Source organism: Takifugu flavidus, chromosome 2 (assembly GCF_003711565.1).
Source record: "Takifugu flavidus isolate HTHZ2018 chromosome 2, ASM371156v2, whole genome shotgun sequence".
NCBI lineage: Eukaryota > Metazoa > Chordata > Actinopteri > Tetraodontiformes > Tetraodontidae > Takifugu > Takifugu flavidus.
The window spans coordinates 8,199,459-8,222,821 of NC_079521.1; the positions used below are offsets into that span (position 1 = coordinate 8,199,459).

At 45.2% G+C, this 23,363-nt stretch overlaps 1 long non-coding RNA gene across 1 annotated transcript; it reads right to left on the minus strand.

Annotated features, from left to right (window-relative positions):
- Nucleotides 1-3,220: 3,220 nt before the first annotated feature.
- LOC130521803 (uncharacterized) lies at nt 3,221-9,361 on the minus strand. Its single transcript, XR_008949457.1, has 2 exons — nt 5,466-9,361; nt 3,221-4,992 (listed from the first exon to the last, which is right to left on the minus strand). It is a non-coding gene; the product is annotated as an uncharacterized LOC130521803 (long non-coding RNA).
- Between the last annotated feature and the right edge of the window lie 14,002 nt (nt 9,362-23,363).

Sequence of the window (23,363 nt, forward strand, 5' to 3'; positions counted from 1 at the left end):
AGCACCTCATCATCCAGCGGTGGCTCCGGCACGGCGCCCCAGCTCGACTCTGGTCCGATGACACTGCCGGCCACATCGAGACCTGTGTCGCTCTGGTCACGGCGGGCCGCGCTCAAAATCAGCCAGTGTTAATTAATGGCCGATGGGTGCTGATTTGTTTCCCTCAAGCGCCGTTTTCAGAGTCAAACTCCGAGTGAGGCTGTCAGAGAGGCTGTGAGATCCATTTTGATGATCATCTCGTCTGAAGGCTCCCACATTCTTTTTGGGGTTTTTTAACGTTCCTACGGAAACAACCGAGGACCTGAAGCACTGTTGCCTGTCACCAGAGGAGCAACTGGAGGTTGAGGGTGTTCCCTCTCTGAGACACCATCTCAGGTGTGATTACATCCTTGACTAGACCGTCTGTGCACGTGCGTAACGATGGGATATGTAATGCGACCTGCAACGTGCAGCCAAAAATCACCTTTTACACTTAAAGTTGCCTCTTGCTTGACCCTGTTGGAGTGAACTGCGCTGTGATTTGTCACTGCTAATTTAACTCCACCCACTCTCTGCCCTCTGCCTGCAGCTGGAGCTTACCCGCTCCATCACTGTCACATTTGGCCCATTGGCACAATGGCAAGTTTCAATTGGCCGTAATTCGCTCAAAAGTTTGAAGCAGCAACTGATTCAACGCGGACGCTAACAGGTTAACCTTTTAGGACAGGAAACCCCAAAGCAAACCACATCATATGTTCTTTTCTCCGTTCCGTCTTTTGTAAACGAGCTATTAACAATGAGATCACGCGGAAGTTTTGGCTTGAGGCGGCCAAAATCGATGCCCTGACAACAATCCCATAGGAGCAATGAGGAGTCGCGGGATGATAAGATAGATGGCCCATCTCGCTCAGATCATTACTTCTCCAATTGATCGTCCGATGTGAGTCTCGCCCGAGTCCAGACGTGGTCCCGCGGAGATGAATGCACGCGAGCGGTGGAGGGACAGAACGTGCACTCGCTGCCCTGAGCACGCACGCTCTGACAAATGGCCGCAGCCAGCTGATGGCTTCGAATTAATGCTAACAATTTATTCTAATAAGCTGACGTCGCCGGTGATCCGTCTCACTTCCTCGCATATTTGGGCATGAAAACGACAACCGGTGGGAAACAGCAACGCTGGGATACAAACGCGGCCCTGCCTGGACTCCACGGGGGCGTTTGGGTTTTTGTTGTCCTTTTGGAGAGGAAACTTTCCGCTACAGTGGCCGCACATTAACCAGTAAGCATCTGGAATGAGTCAGAGCCCCGCTAATGGAAATCCATTTAGCCCGGTCTGCTCAGGGAGGCATGTCGTCACGCCGAACTGAGCCTCCGAGAGGACAAAAAGCAGCAAAGCTGAAGGTGGAAAGAGCCAAACCAGCGACGGCACAAAGCTGCGATCTGCCTGGGCTCACACACACACACGACCGGGGCTGAAACACACCTCCAATGGAGCTTTAGGATCCGAGCCGCAGCTATTACATCCTCACGCCGTCTGCTAGCATGGAGGGACGGAGAACGGGGCGGCTTTCATGAAAGGACTGATTTGAATGAGAGGAGCCACCAGAGGTCCAGAAGATGAGTAAAAATGCAGATCCGCCATCATTAATATTTACATCCGCTCAAAGTGGGGCCAGATTTAAACATCCGGGCTGCCCTTTGAGCGGAATGAATCCGGACTCCTGATTGTGACTTTGCCTGAGAGGCAAACGGGGGAATCTATTTAAATGGAATCTGCCAACAAAAGACTTGAGAGGAGGCCCGTGAAGGTCATTCTGTCTGTGGCTCTGCAAAAGCAGGCGCGCGGGCAGGAGTTCTGTCCCCGCCGACGTTGATACGACGCCACGGCTCACACAAGCGCCACCGTTGAACGGCGGCGTGTCGTTAATCAGATCACAGAACTGGATTAAATCCATGCAGCTTAAGGGCATCTGGGTCATTTTTGCAGTTGGAACTGGGTTTTTACCTTTTGGTCTTTAATGGGGGCAGCGCTCACACTCAGGGACGCGCTTCCTTCACACCTCCTTCACGACCAGATGTCCTGTTCCGACTGGAACTTGTAAGGTTGTTGCTGTCGTCCACAGGAAGTGCGCCAGGAAAGGAGCGTAAAAGCAAACGAGCTGGAGACGCTGGTGGCCTGTTGGTATTCACAGTCCTCCGCAGCCTCTTTACAGCCTCATTTAAAGCTTTGCTTTTTCAATCTGAGCTGCAGCGCGACTCAAATCATCTTGGGGAAGCTAACTAGAGACTCTGGAAGCAGCACGTTTCCATGATCAGGAAGACCATAATACGATAGTTTCACTCATTTACATAATAATGAGATTCTTCAGATTTTTTTTTTGAAGTGTTAAAAGGCTTAAAAACTCCAAAAACATGTATCAAATGTTTACGTCGTATATTGTTATCACACTGTTTGTGCAGCATGCTAAAGAACAATGTGTTATTTCAGATTTATTTTAATAGATTAATTAGCATTTTGGTCAACTTCTTAGCTGCAATCATTTGTAATTAACATTTTATTGATTGTTACTTAACAATTGATGTCAACCTTGTTGGATTAATCCGAACCACGACATTCCCGAGCAGCGTCCCAGTTCCAGGATTCTATAAAATACCCTTAATATAAGAGAATAATGTCATTTTTAAATGCGCTGTAGCTGTTTTGGATACACAGCTTTCTCACACACACACACACACACACACAACTGACTTCAGGAGCAGTCTGCCTGTCTTCTCCAGCGCTGCAGCTGCTGCCACTCACGGCTGACGAAATCTTCCCGCCGAGGTTTCGCAGCAGCAGATATTCCTGACACGAGCTCACGAGCCATCCAGTCCAGGAAGCAGTCGCAGAATCTGAATCAGGTCAGATGGGGCTTTGTGGGAAAGCTGCCAGTGACCACGAGCGTGCGATGGCGCTGATGTCGGCTGTTCCAACGCTAACGAAGGCAGGGCAGCGGTTCCTGATCCATCAGAAATGTCCGCGTCTCCCTCAGAAGGCAGAAGGTCTGAGCTCACCACAGGTGTTAATGAGGTTTGACCACTTTTTAACCCAGTAACACGTTTTCACCACAGATATCTGACGCACGCCCGCGGTAATTGATTTTACCCTCTCAACTGTGTGACCTGACCTCAGATTCTCAACAGAAGCTGCTCACGTTTAAGCGTTTACATCTTCCTCTTGGCCTTCAGGACAAAACTGAGGTTCTTTTGCTGCTTTTTATTGACAGAAATGAGGAAAAAAAAGAAGTGGTCAACAAAAATGATTTCACCGTTCACATAAACGTGCACATTGTAAGGATTTTATACATTTTATGTCATTATTTGTTAACTGGAGTAAAAGGGAACCATTAAGCACTATTCTGCAATTATCTGAGAAACACATTTTCACCACCAACTACCTTTTTACTAACCTGCGTTAATGTTTTATTATTTAAAACAAACCAGTTGCTGTGGCTTTATTACATATTTAACTAAGCAAAGGAAATAAGGAAATTCCTTAACATGAATTCTTTACATGATCTCATGGTTATATTTTATGTGGAAGTGTAGCTCCTGTACAGACGCGGCACATTTGCTGTTGACGACTCCATCAGGTGGAGATGCAGGAGGAAAAAAGGAGGAGAGGGACAAAGATGAGAGACTGGCAGAGGAGGGGGGTGAATGGCATGATGGACCTCCTGGGACTTTGCTAGAATGATCTTCTCGCCCTAATCTCTCCCTCTATTTTAAGAAGCAGCGGGGGAGATGTCGAATCCGCGAGGACTCCGGCGACGGACAATCAGACGCGAGGCCACCTGCAGACCTGATGAATAAGATCTCCACATCGCCTCAGTGTCTCCTCCAGGGGATGAGACAGGGGCCAGCGGGAGAGACGAAGGGGTCTCCATGAACTGGGGGGACGAATGTAGAATGAGCATGGAGTGAGAGACGGGGGGGTAGCACGTCTGGAGGCGCGTGTTAACCACAACCAAAAGCTCCTGTGGCCGTGTGTGTGAGTGTGAGGGGAGGTAAGAGAGGATGGAACATCTTGGCCTGTGGATCTAGTTGGCTGGAGGTTGAGTGGGATCATTATGGGATACCCATCTTACAGCAACATTGTTATAGAAAGTCGCCACCCTCCGCACTCATTTCCTCCGAGAACCAGGCAACATCGGGAGGTGAGGGCCTTGAAGGTTGTTGCTGTTCCTCTCCACGATCACTCACGTGACAGTTTAAATCGCAGGACCGGGACATAAACTGTTCCCAAGTCTGACAGCTTTTATTCTGTCTTTGAAAGCCTCACGCCGCCAAGCAAGAAGCTGCTCCGTCAGATCACTAAAAACTCGCTCTGACGACAGGGCGCAAGCGTTCTGTGGTCGGATGCGCTGGTTTCTATGGTGCAGAAACCGTCTAGAGGACGTACCAAAAGCAACAGTTCCCTCCTCTCACGGCTGTGAGGCCCGTTGACAGTGAATCATTGTCTGCGTCTGAGAGTCATGCGGCAGAAGCCTCCTTACGAGAGATAAAGCCGGCGAGCCTCCGCGGCGATAAGTATCTTATCAGCTTGTGTTCTGTCTTAGAAGATACTTGTTGGATTAAGGGATGCTTGGCAGTTACACAGAAGAGGCTTCTTGTGTTTTTACAGCTTTACATCAGCAGTGTCAAGCAGAGCAAAGGTCAAGCTGGACGTCCACGCTGCAGCAGAACCTAACGTGAGGTTAAAGAAGCGGTTCCTCTGTTCTAGAGTCTGTCTGATGCCTTCAAGGCTTTAATTTCACAGTCTATGTTTTTGCTGTCCTTTACATGGGGGACCTCCAGGCTGTTTCCATACATGATGATGAAGTCACTGCTTTACAAACACCCCCGTAGAGGATTTTCCCTTCCACATATGAACGACGCTCCCTAGACGGACGTCCTTCGAAGCCTTCGGGGTGGACAGGACGCGGCGCTGTGCTGGTTTCACGCCGCCGAGTGTCATCAATCTCCCGGGTCACGCTATTCACAAAGGGGGAGGTCGTCTTTCAGTTGTGCGAGCAGTCGATAGACCACTGCTACCCAGATGAGAGCAATTCCATTAAGAGGGCCCTCCAACCTGGGCCTTGAGGTGATGGGCTTATCAGGAGGCTGCAGCCTGAGGACGGCTGCAGCCATCCATCGTCTCCTGGGAGAAGCTAATGAACAATGCCCGACCGTCTCTCCACCTTCTATCATTTCCCAGTCTTGTTCTTTATGTGTTACAGTGACCTGCTGATTAGCTTAGCTTAGCATCAGATTGGTAACAGGTGGGAGGAGATTCCACGAGCTAAACAAGCACCGCAACACCGGTAGAAAGCAAGTGGTCCCGGTCAGAGTTGTTGGAATTAAACACAAAATGACATAGCTTTACAGCACGTTTCTATGAATATTGACCTATGGTAGGAAGTTTGGTTTGAGCCAGACAGTTAAATGTTTTCAGTCAGCCGTCTCACCTGTTTATCCGTCCACAGCACCTGTGGCCTCTTCTAGCGTTGAACCGTATAATCACTGGATGATATGAGAACAGAAATTCAAATCTAATGTTATATTTATGAATGTCAACAACAGAGTCCCCATTCATCTTGAGCGCCATAATTATTCACGGTGTCCCGGCGTCGTTCTGCAGACCTGCGGCCGCCAGGATTACCCTCCGTCGTGACCTTGGATCAAGTTTCAGCCCATCAGCGAAATATGAGACATGCTGTTGCAGCTGTGTCGAACATCATTTTCTACAGAATCTCCCAGCGTCAAGCTGATAAACTGGTGTAAAACAATTCTCAGGGCGTCTCACCTTTTATTGGGATTAGCTGCTTCTTTGTCTGGGTTGGAGGAGGGAGGAAAACGAGCCATATGGTTCATAGATGAGCGGGAACTGAGTATGCTGCAACAACAGCACTTGTGAAGGTCTGAACAACCCGAATCAGTGTCCATCAGCATCTCCAGCCGGCTTCACAAGGAGATCGTTACCCTGATTGATGCAGATGACCTGTCGAAGACCGGACCAGTGCGGGGACCCAGCAGGGGTCCGTCTTCTAAAGTCTCGACCACACGCGTCCATACACAGACTGCACACTGCTACTGGTTTACCATCTAATCCAGGGTCCAGCAACCTTGGTTTGGTAATCTGGAGAATGGAAATGTATTCCACTCGTAGTTTAAGGATCTGTTCTCCCCCCATTAGCAGGATGGACATAGGAATTATTCACAGTTTAAAAAAAACAACAACTTTTGATCATTTATTAATTAAATACCTTGAAGTAAATAAGGACGCTAATGCACAAAATGACATAAGAAACACCCTCTCCTATATCAGCCATGGTCAAGACTTATAAACTGCTTTGATATCGTGGTTTTGTAGCTGTAGCAGAGAATTTGAGGGATGGCTGGGAATGTTCCATCTCCCCTGCAGGGCAGACGTGCACAAAGAAAGCGCGAGCTCTCGGTCGCAGTTTCTCCTGCTGCTGTTGTTGTCGGGGTCTCCTGTCTCAAAGAACTGCGTCCTTCTGACACTATGGCCGCTCTATTAGTCACAGGGAGGGTGGAAGAGGGGAGAAGATCTAATTATCCACGAGTTATGTTAATCGTCGTTTCCTCTTAAGTAGGCTATCTATATGCAAAGACTCTTTGGATGACTTTCATTATTTATTGTTAATGTATTACTGTATTCCCAGGATGTGAAGGTGTGGGAGAATGCTGGATTGACAGGAAATGAAGAAGAAGGTAGGTAAAAGGACAGAGCTTCATATGGTGGAGCAGATGTTCAGTCTGTGATGGAGACGGCAGCGTCATGGCGACGGAGGCGCTGCAGAAACGCTGAATGTTTATTTGAAGTTGGCAAAAACAGCACAGGCATGGAGATTTGTCTGTAATCTACTAATTGCACAAAATGGATTTAACATTTATTATTTTTTGAACCGTTTGGCAGCAGCCATCCGAAAAGGACCATTAAATATTGGATTTTGTGCAACTACAAGATTCAAAGGAGAGATCGCTTTTTTTTATCAATGTAATTTTAAAAAACGCTTTACCGTTGGAAAGAATAAGCAGCAGGGTTAAAAGGCTTCAGTTGACTGCTTGAGTGCACAATTAAAAGTTTATGAATATGAGAGGAGCTTTTAATGATGGCGTCAGCAATGGGCTGGAGAGGAATTTGCCCCTAATGGAGTCCAGACCATTGACTGTACATAAAGACAGTAGTACTGGTGACCATTAACAATAATGGGAGACCTGGGTGGATGAGCTGGATGGGGGGGGGGCACGGAAAAATAAAAAGCCAGACCTATTCCTGCCAATTCTTCTTTAATATTAAAAAGGCTGTCTCGCACATCACCACACAGCACTCTTCACGTCTTTCACCTTGAGGTTGCCCTCTGAGGCCTGGCCATTTCCTCTGAAACAGGAGCCGTATTGTGGCGAGCCAGGCACCACTCAGTCACCCCCACGGACCTCAGCGAAGGAAGAATTCGATCCAGTGGCTGCGGAGTCTGCAGCCCAGGTCGTGCCCAGTTTAACCCCCTCCGCTGATGGTGAATCAGGTAACAAACGCAGTGACATGTTTACCCCATACTTCCCCCAAATTCACTGCTGTAATTCCATAATTCATCTGGTTCAATCCGACCGAATACACCGGTGCCTGCAAAACTCCGTCACCCTTTCATTTAAGTGAACGGATGAAGACCACTGACTCTGGACTTATCCTTAAAAGGTTTTTTACCCGGCTGCTGCAAAGACGCGCAGGAAGGTGGTGATTGTCGACGCGTTTATCTTGTCCCAGCTACGATTACGCTCGTAATGTTTCCCCTCTCCATTAGGCATATTTGATTTCCTGCAGGGAGGGTTGGTAGGATGGAGATACGACAGCCGAGCGGAGGCCAGGAGGGCAGCTCTCACAAGCATCACTTCCACTGATGTGCTTGGAAGTGGACAAAAAGTGGCGATGCTGATGCGATTAGAGCGGAGACTTTGTCAGACCTCATTTCTGAAAGAGGTCTGAGCGGCAGCACGGAGAGAGTTTTACGAATTCGCTGACCTGACCCACCCCACCTCCGTCTCCACGGAGACGTGGATTATACAAGGGTGGATGACCGACCGAAGCGCAGAGGTGCCTTTGCTTTGATCACAAGAGTGAATCTGCCCGTCAGTCCCTGGAGATTATCTTAACAGCCAAGGTTAAACGGGTATATGGTTATAGCTCATAATGGTTAGTCCGTGTTTTGGTTTAAGGTGATGAAAATTGCTTAGAGGTAGGCAAAGCAAAGCAAGGGTCGCGAAGAATGAAACAATACAAACAATAATCTAATGATTAAATTCCATGATTACCTCTTAAATGCTAATTTTCTCTATATTTCCACTTGGGCCCAATTGACTCCGCCCCCTTTCTTATTTCTTTAACCAAAGATCCACATTTACTTACCTTTGGATGTTTTATTGATTTACCTGACAGTTTAAAGGGCTCATTGGGAAATCTTCATCAACACAGCCATGGTTTTTATAGTTTGGTTTGATGAACCTGAGGATACTAAAAGAAGTGATCCATCCGCCTTCTTCCACTGGGAGCCTCACAGCCGACTCCTGGTGTGATGTGGGGTAAATACTGGTTGCCAGCTCATTGAACCCCCCCAAATGGATGTCTTTGGGCTGTGGGAGGAAGCCAGAGTACCCAGAGAGAACTGACATGGACGTGTGGGGAACATACAAACTTCACACAGAAAAGCCCAAGGCTACTACTCCACCTAAAACTTATGTTTCTGCTCATTTTATTGGGTAAGCTAGGACTTATTCAATATTTACTGCTGTAACTGTTACCTAAATTACATGAAATCTCTTTTACACGATTATAAGGGCCAATTCTTCTAATACACCAGCACTTTGTAAACTAGAAGCTCCCAACACGTCAGGTCAGACTCGTCCATCATAAATGTCAAAATCTTTGTGGTCTGAGTCTCAAATGTGCTGCAGGAAATATATTGTCCTTCTCACTCCCATACGCTGCCAGATGATTGATCCTCCAGCAACAGGTTTCTTTCTCTTTTTCTGTAAGATGATGAATGTTTCATAGAAAGGGCGGGAGGGAAAATGGATTTTTCGTCAAACCAGATTAAGTAGTGTCAGACCTCCCAATTAGCTATATTTCACACGTCAGTTTACATCAGCGAGGCTGTGGGATAAAGGAAAGAGAAGAGAAAGAAAAGTGGTGAAAGAGAGGTGGGGAGATAGATATTGATTAACCAATCACAAAAAATAGATAGATAGATAGATAGATAGATAGATAGATAGATAGATAGATAGATAGATAGATAGATAGATAGATAGATAGATAGATAGATAGATAGATAGATAGATAGATAGATAGATGAGAGCCAGCTTTACACTTGACTTTCACTGTAGAAGTTAACAAATAGGAAATAATTTAAAAAAAATGGTGTATGTCTTATCTATGTGGTTCACAAAGGATTCCGAGAGCATGTGGATGAAACACGAGAGGAGTAATTACATAGTTATTACCGAGGCGACAGCGTCCTCCACAGTTCCTTATCAGGACAACTGATTCAAGGGGTTTAATAGACATTCAAGTCACATTAAAAAACTGTCACACATGCTGGTAAAAGAGCTCAGAGTTTCAGAAAACGAGGCTTATGAGATTGCCCGTGAAACTGGAGCATCTCGGGGGAGCGCAAATGGCTTTGATGAAGTTGAACATCCTGTTAAAGTGCAGTGGCGTTATTGAAATGGGTGCACGCTGCTCTGAACTGCAACATCACCGTGGAGATAAAATATGCTTACTTAGTTCCTGGATGCTTTAGCCATTTTCAAACACAGTTTTATGAGCGTACTCACCAGTCTCACCGCTAAAAACGAAATGAACACTTCCCTGTTATATCCTTTCATCCCTGGATAAATCAAAGACGTAGTGGGTGTTTTTTTTTACCTTCCCTGCAGCCGAGCTTTCTGGGTAAATGATGTGATCGCTATCTCAATGATGTTGTCCTTCTCAGGGAGAAAATGTTGCTCTATCATGAGCTCAAAATGGAGAAAGGCACGACGGACCACATTCAGCGGGAACATCGTTCCCAGCCTGCTCTCATATTTTTCCTCTCCGCCCACCACCGGTGAGCTCAGGCGGATGAAATTGATTGTCCTGCTTCTACTACTGGAGCAACAGTCATGTTAGGATTTACTTTGCAGTGAGGAACATCAACCCACTCCAGTCCGGCGTTCAAATTGATTATAAAACTAAATTCTGCTGATGCAAACGCATTTGTGTGCACGTGCGTGCGTGTGCGTGCGTGAGTGCGTGTGTGTGTGTGTGTGTGTGTGTGTGTGTGTGTGTGTGTTGCGCTGTATATCAACTTGAATTATGCTTCCATACCTTCCTGCCTGTCCACAATCCTGGAATTCCACTGAATTGTTGCTACAAGTGCCTGGAGTTCCAATGCTGGCTAAAACCCTCATTTATTTGGGTAAATGAAGATTAAAATGATAAAAATGCATTTGGGTCCTGATATCTGATATTTACTGAGCAGTGAAGACAAAACAATAAATAGTACAAAATCAGACCTGATGTACTTCTGGGTTGTCACAGGAAGTTATGATAATTTCTTCCAGGCACTGGTCACCCCTGGAGCTCCTCCATTCACGACGTCCATACAGACCCATTTCTGTGGCTCAGGTAGAGATTAACATAATCTCATCCAACACGCCGCTTCCTTCTCATGAAGGTGGAATCTGCAGATGTTTGTCCTTTTCAGCTCCATCTCTGGGTGCTGAGCCAAATTCCAGCTCATTGTCCAGAATAAGAAGCAAACATTCACATATTTCGCTTGGTTTCTTCCTTTGTGGCAGACTTTGGTGACACTGTTTAACTGTTTAATCTTTAGTGGTACTAGCAAAAGTGAAAGGACAAAGTGGTAAATGGTCATCTTATTTAATGAATTATTTTGCTACTTTAAGTAGCTAATAGTCAATACTACACTTCTGTAATATGGTCAGATATATATATAGTGTGCTGAGCTACAGCCTCCTGGGCTTGAATAAGCCTTGACTGACTGTTTATTGACCTGCCTCTGCCAATAATCACATGATCGATAGAGGCTGTTACCAACAGAATTACATTACATATGTTTCATTCTCAGAGCAGAGGAAACACGAGGTAACAGAGGAAGAAGAGAGCCTACGCCTCCAGAATCAAATGAAAGGTGGCTGGTTAGACAAATCCTTTATACAGTTAAGTGGAATCAAATAGAGTTCAGTTTGTTCTTTGTTCAGTTTCTTCTGAGGCACTTCCTGCCTGAGCAGAACATCCTCACACCCTCGTATTCTTTCATTTTCTTGATGTGTTTAAGAGAAACTTGCTGTTTCATTCTGCTGTTGAAAGAAAAAAAATGGTCAAAACTGACCTTTATTAACATCTCAGGTGAGATCGGGGAGGCGCAGCGGGAGAGAGACAGACAGGAGGGAGCAGCAGTGTCTGCTGAGAAGGTCACGCTGTAAAATATGTCATCTTGCATTTATACCGTGTTTAGCCTAAACGCCACAGCAGCGTTACTGTCCTCAAAAGTTTGAAAAAAAGTTGGCCCGAACTCTGCAGTCGCCTCACAGGGGGAAGGTGTTGGGTTCAATTCCAGCTGAGGTTCGTACCATTTTTGTTACGCTGTCTAGGTTCTCCTCTGGTTTAAAAAGCTTATCAGCCACTCTAAATTGCTCCTTGGTGTGTGTGAGTGTGTGTTTAGTGTGCGTGTCCTGTGATGGACTGGTGTCCAGCCATTGTGTATCCCTCCCTCTCATGGATGGATGGATGGATGGATGGAGGATGGATGGATGGATGGATGGATGGATGGATGGATGGATGGATGGATGGATGGATGGATGGATGGATGGATGGATGGATGGATGGATGGATGGATGGATGGATGGATGCCCTAAAACTTGGTGAGTGGTAACTTGAGAGTAAGTGTTGCTGCTTGAAGGTTTGTCCATCTTTAACTGAGAAAACACTGAGAGCCGTCTCAATTAAGAGTAAATGAACACGTTTGTCATGAAGGAGCCAATGGAAACATTGATGTAACGTTCAGAATCTGAAGGTTTTTCATCACATTACTGAGAAAGTCAAGCAATAACAAAAGATTCAGGCAGGTTCAGTTCAGTCACCTCTAGGGTTAAAAGCTCTGCTCCAGCACCACATTCAGTGCTCTGCCTCCTTATTATGGTGCTGTATACGTTGTTTGTGTGTGCATGTGTGTGTGTGTGTGTGTGTGTGGTGTGTGTGTGTGTGTGTGTGTGTGTTGCGCTGTATATCAACTTGAATTATGCTTCCATACCTTCCTGCCTGTCCACAATCCTGGAATTCCACTGAATTGTTGCTACAAGTGCCTGGAGTTCCAATGCTGGCTAAAACCCTCATTTATTTGGGTAAATGAAGATTAAAATGATAAAAATGCATTTGGGTCCTGATATCTGATATTTACTGAGCAGTGAAGACAAAACAATAAATAGTACAAAATCAGACCTGATGTACTTCTGGGTTGTCACAGGAAGTTATGATAATTTCTTCCAGGCACTGGTCACCCCTGGAGCTCCTCCATTCACGACGTCCATACAGACCCATTTCTGTGGCTCAGGTAGAGATTAACATAATCTCATCCAACACGCCGCTTCCTTCTCATGAAGGTGGAATCTGCAGATGTTTGTCCTTTTCAGCTCCATCTCTGGGTGCTGAGCCAAATTCCAGCTCATTGTCCAGAATAAGAAGCAAACATTCACATATTTCGCTTGGTTTCTTCCTTTGTGGCAGACTTTGGTGACACTATTTAACTGTTTAATCTTTAGTGGTGCTAGCAAAAGTGAAAGGACAAAGTGGTAAATGGTCATCTTATTTAATGAATTATTTTGCTACTTTAAGTAGCTAATAGTCAATACTACACTTCTGTAATATGGTCAGATATATATATAGTCTGCTGAGCTACAGCCTCCTGGGCTTGAATAAGCCTTGACTGACTGTTTATTGACCTGCCTCTGCCAATAATCACATGATCGATAGAGGCTGTTACCAACAGAATTACATTACATATGTTTCATTCTCAGAGCAGAGGAAACACGAGGTAACAGAGGAAGAAGAGAGCCTACGCCTCCAGAATCAAATGAAAGGTGGCTGGTTAGACAAATCCTTTATACAGTTAAGTGGAATCAAATAGAGTTCAGTTTGTTCTTTGTTCAGTTTCTTCTGAGGCACTTCCTGCCTGAGCAGAACATCCTCACACCCTCGTATTCTTTCATTTTCTTGATGTGTTTAAGAGAAACTTGCTGTTTCATTCTGCTGTTGAAAGAAAAAAAATGGTCAAAACTGACCTTTACTAACATCTCAGGTGAGATCGGGGAGGCGCAGCGGGAGAGAGACAGACAGGAGGGAGCAGCAGTGTCTGCTGAGAAGGTCACGCTGTAAAATATGTCATCTTGCATTTATACCGTGTTTAGCCTAAACGCCACAGCAGCGTTACTGTCCTCAAAAGTTTGAAAAGAAAGTTGGCCCGAACTCTGCAGTCGCCTCACAGGGGGAAGGTGTTGGGTTCAATTCCAGCTGAGGTTCGTACCATTTTTGTTACGCTGTCTAGGTTCTCCTCTGGTTTAAAAAGCTTATCAGCCACTCTAAATTGCTCCTTGGTGTGTGTGAGTGTGTGTTTAGTGTGCGTGTCCTGTGATGGACTGGTGTCCAGCCATTGTGTATCCCTCCCTCTCATAGATGGATGGATGGATGGATGGATGGATGGATGGATGGATGGATGGATGGATGGATGGAGGATGGATGGATGGATGGATGGATGGATGGATGGATGGATGGATGGATGGATGGAGGATGGATGGATGGATGGATGGATGGATGGATGGATGGATGGATGGATGGATGGATGGATGGATGGATGGATGGATGGATGGATGCCCTAAAACTTGGTGAGTGGTAACTTGAGAGTAAGTGTTGCTGCTTGAAGGTTTGTCCATCTTTAACTGAGAAAACACTGAGAGCCGTCTCAATTAAGAGTAAATGAACACGTTTGTCATGAAGGAGCCAATGGAAGCATCGATGTAACGTTCAGAATCTGAAGGTTTTTCATCACATTACTGAGAAAGTCAAGCAATAACAAAAGATTCAGGCAGGTTCAGTTCAGTCACCTCTAGGGTTAAAAGCTCTGCTCCAGCACCACATTCAGTGCTCTGCCTCCTTATTATGGTGCTGTATACGTTGTTTGTGTGTGCATGTGTGTGTGTGTGTGTGTGTGTGTGTGTGTGTGTGTGTGGATGGGTGTGTGGGTGTGTGTGGGTGTGAGTGGGTGGGTGATATCAGTGTTTGATTGGCAAATATTAGGACGGTCATGTGGGTTTATACGGTTTTATTGCATCATGGAAAAATAGGTCTCCTTTGTAATATTTTTAGCCATAATAAGATCATAATATCCTTTCTCACCACCTCAGACGTATATTAGTGTGAAGCGGAAGCGATATGTCTACAGAAATTCTCTTTTCTATTGAGTTTTCTTCCACTTGGTCCAGCAGTCGGTTGTCCGGGACTCTAATTGTTGCACAAAGTAAATCGTCACTGCTGATTCCATAAAGTGTGACAATGAAAACAAGCAAGGCTGAAGGTGTGGCGGACTTCTGCAAAGGTCAATGAACCAAATAAAACCAAAACGGTGGTTCTGAGTTGAGTAGGGATGGCAGTGGAAAAGCAGGTTAAACTCTGTGTCATTTATTACATTAAAAATGACAGGATGAGTAAATAAACTTATTTATTGTTTTGTCTCCAACAGTATTAGCAACTGAGCTAACAGTATAGCGCATCTTAGCTTTCTAGGTGTGTTTTTATGCTTTCACCTTTCTCACAAGTCTTTCCGGTAGATGTTACAAAATGTCATTGATCAATTCAGTAAAAAGTGAAGAGTGTTCGTAAAACTAGTCATCATTACTCTCAAGTCAAGTAAGACTGTGAACCAGCTAAGACTAGTGAGCTGTGACTAGTGAGCAAGTGGCAACGCCAGCAGGTGCAATAAGGCTGAATGGAGGAAACTGCAGGAGTCTGTCAGAGGCTTTGACAGGTCATTTCACATCCTTCTGCAGCAGGAACTCAGACACAAACCTTTTCTTTTTTTTTACCAGTTCAAGCTTCTGAAAGCTCTACAGAATAACTGCATGTGCGCGTTACTCACACTTCAGCAGGACTGCAGATGGTGCCTGTGCACAGAGGAGACAGGTGGCGTGTTGGGTTTTTCTTCCTACCCTTATACAGCAGCCCAGTTTTAGGTTGTTTGTCTTGACTGTTGTGTCTGTCTGTCCTGTACAAAAGAGCTGCCAGAAGCTACAGCAGCCGTAAAGAGAGTGAAGGGCCGATCCTGGCTCGGTCCGGGTCCAGGTGTGTGTCCTTAACCTGGAAATGCTCCAGTAAAAGCCTCAGCGGACAGGTGTGGGAGTGGGAGGACTGGGCAGCTTCCAGTTGCTGCTCTTTGTTGGCAACCGGTGAACACATTAAAATCTGGAACATGTTGAACTGCAGAGTCAGTGTCCAAAAGCAGTTAAAGGGGAGAACAGGTGCATCTTTGGCGGGTACAGAGGTGGAAACATATCAGGCAAGAGGAAATCCTTGGGGAGCGATGAAGGCCAAACCAGTGAAACCAGTGACTTTTTCTTTTGAAAGAAAGTCTCGTGGCTCTGCAGGAGTGGAACATTGGAATAATAAAGAGCTGGAAGGAAAGTCATAATTAACAAGGCCTCACTTGGCTGAGATGATGACCGAGCTGAAATTTGAATTCTGACCTTCAACAAGCTGCTCTTTTAATTAAAAATAACGAAGGGGGGCTCATCCATTGGTGTCAGGGTTAAAACAATTCAAACCTTATATTTTTGCACAAGCGCCGCTTAATCCAGTAACTTCACTGTGCCATAAAAGGCTGATGTTGAAATATTAGAGTAAATGTCCTCCTGGTATTTGGACTCCAGACTCATTTGTAGGAAACCCAGTGAGGACCTGCCGGGTCCACTTCCTTTTTTTTGTAATTACACCTGAAATTGAGGAATCAAGAACACCTCAGGTCACCCACTTTTCAATTTTTCTGCAGGTGCATGTGCACACCCGTGCACACACACACACACACGCACGCACATGAACACACACAATCTTAAAAGTGCTTTTTCTTCTCTACATTTCGTCTCCCCTTTGCTCCGTCCTCCTCTCGCCCCTCTGTTCCCATTTTCCCTGTCCAGCTCCGTATCTATTAGGGCTGACATCCCATTCTGCTTTTTAATCCCCTCTCTCTCCTTTGTCCTCCCAGAGCCAAATAACTTCATAGATGACGGTCACAAACCCGTACGTTTCCTGTCAAGACCAGCAGCAGAACCAAATCTGAATTCATGGTCGTGGAGGCCACTTCTCTGCTGCGTCATTAATACCTGTCAACATTTCTCTTCTTTTTCTTCCCCTTACAAACTGATGATTAATTAAATCGTTACCATTCATTAGACGAGCGGTTTCCTGATTGTAAGACAGGACCACGAAGGGTTATGGATGTGTTCCATTACAGCAGATGCTGCTATATCCTTGAATTGTCCAACAGAGAGGTGTAAAATATTTATGTTACTATGTTTGGGTCCCATTTTAAATGGCAAGATGGAACGTTCTGAGGTGGAACGCCTCACCAGCTGGAACATCTGAGGGCAAAATGGCTGCAGACACTGTACGTACGTACAAAATGTAATATTTCTGACCTCAACCTTCCGAGGGAGCCGTAAGAAGACATGTGGGTGAGGCAGCTCGGGGGTGGGTCATTCACTAACCGGAAGGTTGACGGCTGAACCCCCTGAGCAAATAACAGTCCGGTATGAAAACATCCTGCGAGAGTAAATATTCAAGATAAGACACAGGATATAAATCAAACTGGACAGACCTGTGAGGGTTGGGCCCATCTTTCTTGCTGCAGGCCTCTGCCTTTTAACCCGGGTCACTTGTCTCAAATCTGTAACATGACAGGCGACACATGCTTTAAAAGACCGTTTTCCTCAGCTGTTGCTGCCTTCTGCCCCTGCCGCTAATGGGCAGAGACAAATATGGATGGTTTTCCTGTGGGCACGCGACGACTGCTGCGACAGCAAGTTAAACATATGCATTTAAATCCCGGATGCGGCTGCGCCTCTGTCACCCGCGGGGCGGCCGCCACGGACGGCTGAGCGGGGCGCTGCCGTGTTGAGTCGGCTGGAATCACTCTTATCTCACACGGGAGAATGTCTTTGGCTGTCCTTGAAAGAGAGCAGGGAGGGATGGATGGAGGTGGAGGGCGGCGTAAACGGGGGAGATGGGATATTGTGGTAGAGGGAGGTGGAGGAGGAGGAGGAGGAGGAGGAGGAGGAGCTGTGCTTCAGGGACCACAGGCATTTGTATTCCTCGCTCATCTGTGATGGGGTGAGAAAGGAGGTGAGACACGGGCACGGAGCTCCGCAGGGGCTTTGGCAGGACTGTGGCAGAGGTTCCGCCATCAAAGAAACGGCGTTATGAGATCTAACCATCGCCATGACGGCTGCCCTCCCCGGGCTGATGTAGATGTTCCTATAAACAATGAGGTGTCAGACTGCAGGAGGACCAGAGCGATTCAGAGAATTAGGCTGTTGATGAAACGATCAAACGTGGGGATTTTGTTCCTATTATTCCTTTCCTTCTATTTGGAAATGTGTTGTTTCAAGTTCTCTGCTGTCAGAAGGCCGCCTGGCTGCGTCGCCGTGTGAAATTCAGCCACGTTTTTCTATGCTTTTGATTCTTTTGGAGGGAAGGCGATAGGTGCCATTGATTTATGCTGGCCTCTGTGAGGGCCAACAGAGGCAGGCTTTAAATATGAGCTCCGCTCTCTTTCACGGTCGATAAGTTCCCTGCAGATTTAAATCTGTGCTACTGGGGTCATCCTGCTCTACTGATGGGTTCCAGAAAAACGACTACAACAAATAAATAAAAAAATCAAACAAAAAATCAATACTTCAAAAAACGGCAGTTCTTTCTACCCTGGTCTAGTCAAAAGGTGGTTTTTAGTCTGAACTGCTTATTTAAGCGTCCGCACACATTTATCTATGAGTGATGGCTGAGATGCAACCCTGCACTGAGATACGGACACAGTAAATAATCCCAAAGCTGCACTATTGATCTGATTGTGCAGCTAAGTGGCTCAAAAAGCCTCTCTGACATCATTTTACCATCAGTAGACATAATGGCTCTTTCTGAGTGTGCACTTTTCCCAACACAAAGGTATGTACTCATGCACATGAGAAACAATGTCAATCCCTGTGATGGATTTAGGGATTTGATTATTAGGAAATTGATCAGTCATTCAGCAGAAGATCATCTGTCTGAAACGGTAAGTCATGTAATGTGATTTGTCGTAGCAACTGTAATATGGTTATATTAAAATTATGAGAAGTGAAATGTTGCGTAAGAGTCATTAACTGTAGCTCATTTTTAGAGAGGAGGTTTCTCTTTTTTTCCATCACAGATTTTATTGTCTCCTGAAGGTCACACTGGAAACGTCAAAGTTCTTGAATGGCTTTTGACACACCGCTGGGCCTTTACCTGCTCACTGTAGTAAGTCAGCCTCGATAACCATTCCAGCTGAATCACACATTACAATACAATGTCTGGCAATTTGACAGAGGCAAAGTCTCATTCAGAGGAGCCCCCGATGCTCAGCGTCTCTTGTCCAGATATAGATCTATATATCTGGGCCAGTAGGTTAGCACGGGTGCAGGTAGCTTCAGAGATGAATAATTTCAGTGTCAGATTATTGTCAGGCTGAGCTGCGTCTACCTAAAGTGTGCCGCTATCTTAGCATGAGACATTAGTTACCATTTACTATTGATTTTAGCCTATTTTTTCTGGAGCAAAAACCCTAGGACAAACAAAGACAGTGCTAAACATCAGGACAGAGAAATGTCTTTTTTAGATTGCTGGGATTGTTTTGAGGAAAAAATAGTAGCAGTGGGATTAAAATTCATTTATACATTGTAGTCTTTAAATATGGGTTTCTGTTTTCTAAAATGGAATTCTCCATGTGGACTTTGCATGCGGTTCTGTGCGTACCTGCACGGTGATGAAGTCGGAGGAATCAGAAAGCAGGTGGTCTGGCTGGAGTAGTGCTGACCTCAGTGATAATCAGAATTCCAAGCTGAGCGGGGCAGAAAAGGTGAGAATGGACCCTCGCCAGTGTCTCATTAGCATGAGGAAATGTGCAAATCTCCTCTCTATATGTAAGTAAGTGTACATTAGGTCCACTAAAATTTGCACATTATTGTTGATAAAATGGAAGCAGAGTGAGATAAGATGATTAAGGTTCGCTGCCTGACCTCTCTCGCTAATTTTCAGTTCCTGAAGCCATTTTATTTAATGGATCCTCCAAAGAAACTGACCGTGCTGGGTGCAATTTTCTGTGCTTTAAGCCATTTGGTTAAAGCAGCCCAATATAACACACGATTTATTATTTTTTGACATTTACTTCAATTAAGTAGATTGTAAGTGAACGGCTCCCCTGGGGCCTGGATGGACTCCTCACATCCTAATTATGCCCACTCAGACTGGACATCGCCTGAAATCCTAAAGTGGAAGGAATAAGTTGATTTATTAAGTGCGTGTGTGGCTGCAGTCCACATTACGTCCATAATTATCGGCTGGAAGCAGCAGATTATGAAAACATTGAAGCAAGTTTTGCTAAAACTTCCTGCTTGCTTCATTACTGAGCTCTATAGATGCTAACGCAGTATAAACTGTAGTCAGCACATGGACTCAGGCTCTGCTGTGTCTTTTCCACTTTAAACACTCAACATCAAAATTGATGTCGATGAGCCCCGAATCTGCAGCTACTTTAATAAAGGGACACACGACTGCTCGCCTTCATTAGCTTTATTTAATTTTGTCTTAAACTCTTTATAAAGAGATCTGTTGTTTCTTCGGTCCATAAAATGTCACAATCTTGTAGAAAAGATAGTTACCGAGCTGCAACGACGTATTCCTGTACAGACCCGCTTCTCCGTCCACGTGACTCTTCTCTGAGCTTCCACATGAACGGTGGTTTCCTCTGGGGAAGAGCTGTCACCGAGCAGCGTTCCTGAGGGAAGCAGAAGTGCTGCGCTGCTCCATTTAGATGTCTTCCACCGTGCCGAAGCGCGTCACTGCATAGCCATGTTAAAATAGCTATATAATAGCTTTCTGGGCACGTAGCGCTGCTGGGTTAAAAGATTTCCTAATTCACGCTTGATGGTTACTGCTAGTTGTACTAAAGTAACTGCCAAAGGTCATAAAAGACTGGGCATTATTCATTTATATTCAAATGCAGTTTTACTGAGAGCTCTGGGTGATTCAACGACACAAAAATGAGGCCAAAGTCATTGTATAACCATCAGTCTTATGGAACAAATGAGCCTGATTAAAGCCCAATCCATCTTTTTTTTTTGTTTTCAGAAATCATTCCTGATGACAGATGTTCATAAAATCACGAATTAAACAGCACCTGCCTTGTAATGGAAGCCAAATTCAGACCAACAGGTCCAGAATGACGGCTGCTGCTCTCTGAGAGCGAATGAGGTGTGCAAACACTACCTGAAGCTCTCCAAGCTTTCACAGCTCATCAAGATACATCCCATAAACTACTGCTTGTTGCCAAGTTTGGCTCCGTGTCTATGGATGGGAATTACATCCTCGCCTGATGTGTGCTTTCACATCGAGTTAACAAACTTGTGATTGAATCGGTGGAAGGATGTTTGGGGAGACAAGCGTATGTTCAGGTTGCCTCTTCACAGCAAGAAGGTTGCAGATTTTAATCCTTCGGGAGACGTCCGTGCAGAATTTTGTTCTTCCAGGTTCTCCGGCTTCCCCTCACATCCGAAAGACGTGCATTTGGGCAATAGGAGAACTGGGGACTCTAATTGGACCTTTGGTCTCTCTACCAGTCAGAATAGTGACAGGGAAGGAATTAATAAACAAGAAGAGCTGCTGATGGCCAGCTGAACCTAAATGAGGCCACCATCCCTTTTCAGCAAGGATACGTTACCAAGGTAACCTAAAGTGTGCCATGTTCATGACATCTAAGCCACTGACTCAACATACATAGATGCTCTTTATTGTCTTTATTGTCAGATAATCTACAAGAGAAATTTTCCTTCTCTTCCCTTCCCCTTCTCTGTTGGAACTTTCTGTGTCTGTGGAATGTTTGTTCCTCTTACCGAACTGTGCCTGAACAGATGCTGTGTGGGTCATCAGATAGAACTGGACCAGCGGATCTACTGGGCCCTCTGTCTGCAATCAGCTACAAACAGGACAAGAAAAAAATAGTTTCAATATAAAGTTGTACAACATCTTTATACCAGTTTGACATTTCTCAAATATAAAAGGCACCATTATGTGCATCGAGCACTTCTTTTTCCATCTCTGTTTATTGTTATAAAAGTATTCTAGGGGCCCTTAAACACATCAGTGAATCCAGCTGCCTAATTGAGCAAGACGATTGACACGAGCCGTCTACTGTTCAGAGGATAAAGAGTTTCTCTGTGAAACGAGGCTGCCGGTGGCAAGTCATCAGCCAGCGAGCAGCCTTGGCATCCTCCTGTCTCCCACATTATTCTGCACACATCCATCATCTTCAGAATGCAATCATCCCTCTGAAAACACCACTTCAGCACCGCCTCAAAGATGCGCCGGCGTGCATCTTTAAACCTGAGAGGAAATGACTCAGTGTTCACAGATGTGTGATTGCAGAAAGCTGCCTGCCTTTTTTTAAAAGGCAAAACTTTCAAATCTTTCTCTCTCCCTATGTATCAGAACATAAAATGAAGATGAGAGGCCCATTGTCTGGTGATAATTTCCCATGGGTGAGGCCCATTGAGTGTTACTCATCTGTGTCTAATTTGTCTGGGAAGGTGTTAGAAAGGTACTCAAGAATGCTGGATGCTGGTGTTTAGTGGCATGTGAAATCTCACGGCGGATTCCTTTCAGCAGCTGCATTTCTCCACACCTCCAGCATTGTTGTTGCATGTAAATGGCCAAACAGTCCGTGTCTCCCGGTGCTCAACAACTTCCAAAGGTATGCTAATGACAGTGATTATGCACCTGGGTGGTGATTTAATGTTTTTGCTCGGGTCTGAGAAGAAAATAAAGATTGCATTGATGTTATTTTAGTCTGTCTTTCAGAGAAATTACTTGAAAAACGGTTTCAGCGGCAGACGCATTGGATTTGTTGAATCAATATGCAATTATAAAACAAACCAGTTATTGATACTAAAGATTCCAGAGGGCCAGCTGACCGTGGTATTAAAACACAAAGTAAGATCAATATACCATTAATGGTCTCAAATTGGCTCATATATTTTCATATTTAAGACAATTGCATGTAAAACTAGTGTAGTTGGTTGTTTGTTCTAACCATGAGCAATAGGCTATAGCAACAACTGAAGCTATAGAAACAGGAGGGGAAGAGGAGGAAAGATTTTTAGTTTACTCTTGAATGGACAGGAAGGTGGTGACACCAGAGGGGGGACTAATGGCTTGAAGCTCCTCTTCCCATTGTACATTGAATGATGATGGGAAGTGCACCTAAACCAGCACTCTGAGGGCGGAACAGGGGAAGATCTAATGCTACCAGAGTTTTCAGATATGATGGAGCAACACCTCTGAGGACCTTGTTCATCTACTATGTGTAGGCCATATGGGATCACGTCACGGCCCTGGTTGTTGTTGATGCTCCTCCATGCACTCATGTTGTTGGGTGGCCAGAAATAGCTACACTTTCTCCAACATATTTGCAGGCATCCATAAAATAGAACAACAAAAATCAGGACTCAGGTGGTTGTCTGAGTCCTGGATTTGGCGTAAAAACTATCATGGGCTCTCAGGACTTTACCTCAGTGTGAATGCAGTCGTTAACATTGATAAACTGTTTCCTTGTTTACCTCTTAGCCACACACTGAAAGTCACAGCCCAAGTGCCAGACTGGCAATTAATTATCCAAGGTCCCATCAATAATCTCTGTCTTGGGTTGTCTCCTTGCATGTTGCATCAATTATCGTCAACAGCAGGGAGGAGGAGGGATAAATAATGCCTTCGCCGAGGGTTGTTTTTACCCCCAAATAAATAAATGTAGGGGGGAAAACTGTGAGTTGGGGTAGAACTGAGAGCACATGCATCATCTATTATTGCACTCTGGGGGCAGCGAAGTCGCACCCAGTCAGATATAGGTTATAACACATCCACAACCAGTAATTGCTGATATATTAGCATGACAATGGCAGTAATACAAGAAGCCACCGGATATCAGTTCTCATCTTTTACAGCCCCTCCCCAAACTGCA